A 6959-nucleotide genomic window follows, 5' to 3' on the forward strand; every position below is an offset into this window, starting at 1 on the left:
TTTTTTGATACCTGGATTTCCAGATATCAAATTTTGAGCGTGTGCTGCAAATATGCAGTCCAGAGAATGGTTTTTTGTTCCCAGCATGCCTCTTGCAGTGTCTCAAACTGCTTTGAGATGCTGCAAGTGGCTCGTGAAGGCTCATCTGGATGCGCCCCAAGGGTGCATCCAGACAAGTGTGCACGTGGCACCACAAATCACACATGCCACTCATGCCAGCATTCACCATGTTTCTAATTTGCAGTGTCCTGGATTTTTTTGACATCAGGAGATCCCAGTGTCAAAAATTCTGCACCTGAAAAAAGTGGGGTGGTGTACATGGTGGCAGCCAAGCAGGCTCCATGTGCCAGATCACTGCCACTGAAGCCCCAGGAAACCCCCAGGATCCCAGGTAAAGCTGCTGGGTCCAGCCTTGGTACTGGTCCCAGCCTTCCCTACCCCACCAGGGGTAACTTGCCACATGTCAGAGTGTGCGTGCACAAGCATTCCCCAGCAATAACTAGCAGTGGCACAAATATATGCCACTGTTGTTTGTCTCTGGGGAAACGTACATGTGCACTCATCTGAACATGCCTCAAGAGGCCACCTCTCAATACCCAATGAATTTGTTGGTTAGCGATATGCAGTCACCAAAGAGAGTTGACTATTTCATTGCTTCTAGTCTTCTGATTTTAAACCCAGGCTTAACAGAACTGAAATATGTAAACTAAAGCAAGCCACTGACTTTGATGAATTCATCAGTCTTAAAAAGATTGTTCTATTAAGTAAATACTTTTTGAAGCTTCATATGTTATGATAAGCTACTAAATCCCTAAATTACTATATTTAGCTGTTCATGAAGCAATATTTCATTTTTATGGTAAGTACTATTGATATGCAGTTTCCGCAGCTCCATTTGCCATTTTTATATGATAATAAAGTTACAAATATGACTTTATTCCAATTAGGTATTGCTTGATAGGTTAGATGGCACATTTATATTTACAATTTGTTCTTCACATAGTTATACTCAGAAAAGAAAACATGTTGGTATTAATATAAAATATTCCTCCATCTGACATAGTGGAGCTTTAATTATATCATGCAAAGCCTATACAATTACTTTTCATTGCTCAGAGGACACCAAAATATAGTAAACGAAAAATGTAATGTGAGTACTTTAAGAGTGGTAGAAGATTGTTGTGTTATATTTTTTATAAAGAATGGAAGTTTTTATGCAATATCATAAGAACGTTCTCTTGTCCCTCCACAACCAGCAGTGGTGAAACATAATGGATGCACAGGGGTGCACGTGCACCCCCTGAGAGTGCCGGTGCACCCCCTGACTGGACGTGCTCGCTGCTTAGGCTTCAGGCGGGGGGGGCATGTGGGAGCGCTGGTGCCCCACCTGTGAGCGCTGGCCAGGGAATGGGAGTGCCATGGTGTTCCTGGAAGCATTGGTGGCCACTTCCAGAAGTGGTGGTGGCCGCTTCATGGGTGGCCGCGGGGGGGACTCCCGTCAGTGAGATTGGTCGTGGGGGGACCAAGATGGAGGGGGACACTGGTCAGCAAGATTGGCCGTGGGGGGGACTCCCCCCCAGTCACTAATTGGTCGCCGGGGGGCACATGCCCCCCCTAAGGTGGCACCAGTCACCTATGACTACCAGGTTTTTACTGCACCATTCTTGTCTTTTGACCTCCCAATAATTTCTCTTATATCCTGTTTTTATTTATATAAGGAGTTTTACACAACTCCTTATTCCATCTGCTACGTAGCTCTACTGCATGTGCTTCTCTCTGTGACCTCCAAAAAGGTCCTGTGACACCTGAAAGCTTATTTTAAGTCTGTCCCAATGATGTAGTTGGTCCAATAAAAAAATAATCACCCACAAAATTCTTGTCTGAAACAATGCAAACATTTACTAGGGAAAAATTTAATTATTCATAGTATAACTTGGTCAGGACACTCGAGCTAAATAAAAGTACTTGCTGAGAAACTTTTACTACAACTATGAGAGTGTACAAACCCCTGTGCAATAGCATGTCTTTTACTCCCATGCTCATGGGCAGATACGGGATTATGAAGAGCGGAGTGTGACTATACCTCCTTCAGCTGGGTGATGCATGTGCAATGAGGAGAGCTCACTGTGCATGCGCCCCACAAGCAAAGGAGGTGAGGTCATATCTTACCTTACCGTGATCCTGGATGCCAGTGAGATTTGAGCTCACTGGAATGTCAGCATAGTGGCAGCCAGAACTCTGCATATACCATGAGCTCTGAATTCACCAGCTGGTTGGTGCAGGGTTTGCCTGGAGCTCCTGCTTTCTTACAGCTCTGGAGCACAGGGAGTGATGCCACTGCCATTCATACCCCCTCTGAATTCAGTAGGAGGGAGAAAGAGAGAATATGCAGCAGCTGCGGTCCTCAGCCCTGTTTTCAGCTTTAGAACCCAAGGGCTGAATGTCACTGCCACTGTCTGCCCCAAGGTGGTCCTCAGCTGCCACTGTCTGCCCCAGGGTGGTCCTCAGCTACATCCCTCCCTATATTCCCAATTGGACCCTGCTCCCCCAGCTCCAAGCCCTGGGGATAAATATCTCCCTGGTGGTAGCCCTCTCACTGGGGTGCTGAGACCCTGGCCTCTGCCATGTGTGCTCTTTCTGTCATCAAGTCATGATCCAACTGGAGGTAGGAGCATGACTGGAGGCTTAGAGATGCCTGGTAATGCTTTATCAGGGGGCCCTGGTAAGGATTTTTTGTACACTAGAGGACTTGAGGTGCTTCTGGTACCATGCCTCGGGACTCGTGCATCATGAGTGCCCCATGGGCCAGGCAGGGAGGCCATCTGTGGGTCCCACTGGAAAGAGGGGTCCCCCTGGCACCCCAGCCACAACTACAAGTCCCCCTGTGAGCTCAAGAGATCCTGCCCTCCAACCAAGTTTAGCGGAGTCCCAGGGAGGGAAGCAGCAACTGGGGGGAGAGAGGGAGCAGGGCCTCCCTTCCCTTAGTCCTACCCCGCCAACCCTAACCTTCTCTTGCTGGAGCCTGTTCACCTGAGGAACACCCCATGGATGAGTGGTTGCAGGTCCCCTCTCATTGTAAAGGCAAGAGGAAGGCCCGGGCACAGCTGGAGCCTTCTGACGTGGAGGACTGTACACTGGGTGGGGGAAAAGGAGTGGCCCAGCCTCTGGGGGCCTCTCCAGCTGTACCTGAAACCTCACCCTCAGGAAAGATCAAATGGGTAATCCCCATGGAGGAGATTTTGGGGCTGCTAGATAGTCCCAAACAAGAGCCCATGGAGGAAGCCCCTCATTCTGTTGACCAGGGCCAACCCCCTGAAACCATGTGCACCAAGGCTGAGGCCTACCCAAAGGAAGGCTGGGCAGCAGAGCCTCCACCCTCTGATCTGGGGGATATAGAGGCCCTGGGGATCACCCCAATGAGTCCTCAGGGAGGAGGTCCCCTTTCCCAGGACCCTCAAGAAGATGCCGGAACCACCTCGGTGCCTGGTGGGTCTCTTCCCTCCCAGGAAAACCTCACCTCCAACCTGCCCTTGGTCCCACATTAGAGGGGGTCACAGTGGGGTCCCCTAATCAATGGGCTAATCTCATTGGGGACCCTGCACAGACCCCCCCAGGGCTCCAGCTCTATTCCACCATCTGGTAAAGGAGCCCCAACTTTATCCCTACCCCTGTCCCAGGGGGCTGCAGAACTCCTCCAATCCCAACCAGAGTCCAGGGTCTTAGTGGGCTGGGGGGGGGGGTTCAGATGGTGCCCAGGGAGCCCCTGAGCCCTAGGACCAGGAGGAGGGTGCCCAAGAACCAGCAGGCTCCACGGAGCCTGCAGACCTCTTGGTCCCAATGGTCCCCAGGGATGAGCTACTTGCATTTCTTGACTGTGACTACAGCCGCTAGTCTACCAGCAAGGTTCAGCTAGCCTTGGACCACTGGGGAGATTTTGACAGCATCCTCACCACTGTGAGGGCACTGGTGGGCAAGGGGCCCAAAATCTGCAGCATCCAGATCTATAGGCAGGCAGGCAGGCCCACAGTTTCATAGATGCCCTCTACACATATGGGAGGGAACCATGTGAACTAGTGAGCCCCACACCGGGCATTGAGATGCTTGAGGCCCCTGCTGAACCATCTACTCCACCCCCCCCCAGCCATGAGGTCGTTTAAGATCATGACCCTTAATGTCCATAGCTGCAGGAAGGGTCTCTGGAGGTGCTGGGTGGTCTCCTTCCTTCAGGAGGTGGGGTACCCCATGGTATTCTTGCAGGAGACCCATACAGCTCCAGCCAATGAGCCAAATTGGTGGCTGGAGTGGGGAGGCAGGGTCTCTTTTTTAGTCACCTTTCAGCCACCTCATGCAGGGTGGCCAGCCTCATCACCCCAGGCCTGCAGCCAGCATTTCTCCAAAATGTTGAGGTGGTTTCAGGCTGCCTGATGCACCTCTGAGTCCAGGTGTGGGGGCTGGTCCCGAACCTTTTGAATGTGTACGCCCCTGCAAGGGACCCAGATTTGGTGGAGTTCTTCTGCCAGGTGGCCACATATATCGGCATCCTTAACCCTAATGAGTGCCTGGTCCTTGGCAGGGACTTCAATATCACCCTACACACGTGGGACTGGTCAGACAGGGAGTGGAACCAGGCTGCCATGGGCGTCCTCGAGGAGATCCTGACAGACTACTCCCTGGTGGATGTCTGGCATGCCTGTCACACTACCAACCCCCCTGCCTTCACCTATGTGAGGGTGGGGAGGAGCAGGCATGCCACTCCCGGTTGGACTGGATTTCTCTCTTTGCCACACTTTACCCAGGCCCACTCCTCTGGCATCTGGCCAACCCCTTTCAGTGTTCACCACCTTGTCTGGGCCCAGGCCACACTAGGGCCTGGGTGTCTGGTGTCAGTGTACTGGCATTTCAATACCATTCTGTTGGAGGATGTAGGCTTCAGGAAGGTCTTCTGGGAGTTCTGGCTGGCCTGGCAGGAGCAACGGACAGCTTTCCCTTTGGCTAGGAGATGGTGGGATGTGAGGAAGGTGCGCATCTGTTTTTTTTTGCCGCAGCTACACTTGGGGGCACACCTGGCAGAGGGAGGCAGTCCGGGAGCAGCATGAGCAGGAAGTGTTAGAGCTGGAGAGGCACCTGGCCACCAACTCAACCAACCTATTCCTCTGTAGACAATGTCGGGAGCAGTGGGAAGAGCTTTGCACTCTGGACGACCACCATGCCCATGGTATGTTTGTCCGCTCATGCATCCAGCTCCTTTGGGAGATGGACTACAGCTCCCATTTCTATGCTCTGGAGAGGAGGTATGTGGCCTAGAAGTACATCACCTGCTTTCTGGCAGGTGACAGCACCCCTCTCATAGATCCAGGTGAAATGCACCAGCACGTATAGGCCTTCTATGAAGAGCTGTTCTCTCTGGATCTGACCAATGCTGAAGCCTGTCGGACACTGTGGGAGGGACTCCGGCAGGTCACCTTGGGTGACTGGGACTGGCTGGACTCTTCTCTCACTCTGGCTGAGTTTTCAGCCACCCTCTACCTGATACCTGGCAACAAGGCACCAGGCATTGACAGGCTGACCTCTGAGTTCTATCAGGCCTTTTAAGACATTGAGAGAAGTGGGGAACCCCCTGTCATGCCGGAGGGCCATGCTGACCTTCTGCCAAAGAAGGGAGATCCACATAACCTTAGGAATTGGTGTCCCAGGTCCCTTCTCTGTACAGACTACAAGGTGGTAGCGAAGGCCATCTCGCTGCGCCTGTGGTCCGTGCTGATGGACGTGATCTATCCTGACCAGATGTACACAGTGCCTGGACATTCCATCTTTGACAATCTGTACCTGGTTTGGGACCTCCTGGAGCTAGCACGCCAGGAGGGTCTGTCTTTCGCTCTTCTGTCTCTGGACCAGGAGAAGGTGTTTGACAAAATGGATCATGGGTACCTCACAGGCATGCTGTGGGCATTTGGCTTCAGGCCCCACTTTGCGCATGCTCTTCAGGTTCTGTACACCTTTTCAGAGTGTTTAGTTAAGCTCAACTGGACCCTGATAAAGCATCCCATTCAGGAGAGGGGCGAGTCAAAGCTGCCTACTGTCAGGTCGACTGTATGCCTTGGCCCTGGAGCCCTTCCTCATTCTCCTGAAGAAGCTGGTGGCAGGGTTGATGTTCCAGGAGCCAGCTGTGCAGCTGGTCCTGTCAGCATATGCTGACAACATACTCCTCATGGTCCAGAACTCAGGTGACCTGGCACAGGTGGAGGCTTGCCAGGCACTGTACTTGGTGGCCTCCTCTTCCTGGGTCAACTGGGTTGCACAGCTCCAGGAGGTGTGGCTCCTGTGCATGCCTCCCCGAGCTGTCCAACTCGCTCCAGTGCTAAGCCAGACTGGTGAGCTGTACTGAGCTGGGCCAGGTCCTGTCATGTGCTGCCAGCTTCACCACAGCTGCTCCAGCCACTCATCTCCCTCCCCCCACCACCCTGCAGCCCTGCACAGGCTACTCTGCCCCCAGTCCCGCACACCCAGGGATGGCTCTGGGGCTGCCACACACCTGCACACTCTGCCAGCCCCTGTGGCACTGGTAGCAGCAGGCAGCATGACTATGGCTCTGTTGCAGGCACAGCGGGCAATGACGTGGTGCTGTGTGACCCAGGCCCCTACATGCTGAATGGACATGGCCTGGCCCATCCAGCACCATGCACTAGTGAGCCATGCTGGGTCTATTCAGCATGTAGGAGCCCAGATCTCACAGCACCACGTCACTGCCCGCTGTATCTGCAGCAGAGCCACAGCCATGCTGCTGCCAGTGCCACAGCAGCTGGGTGGTGGGGCAAGCATGTGGCAGCCCCCACTCGAGCACTTCCATGTCTCCACCCACTGGGACATTCTCCTCCACCACTCCCCACACCCTCAACACCATCAACTCCTGGTAACCCCCCCCCCCCCCAATCCCCCAATTTTGTTTGGAAGTGCCCGGG

This window comes from Gavialis gangeticus, unplaced genomic scaffold (genome assembly GCF_001723915.1).
Source record: "Gavialis gangeticus isolate Ggan-Ray unplaced genomic scaffold, GavGan_comp1, whole genome shotgun sequence".
NCBI classification, from domain to species: Eukaryota; Metazoa; Chordata; order Crocodylia; family Gavialidae; genus Gavialis; species Gavialis gangeticus.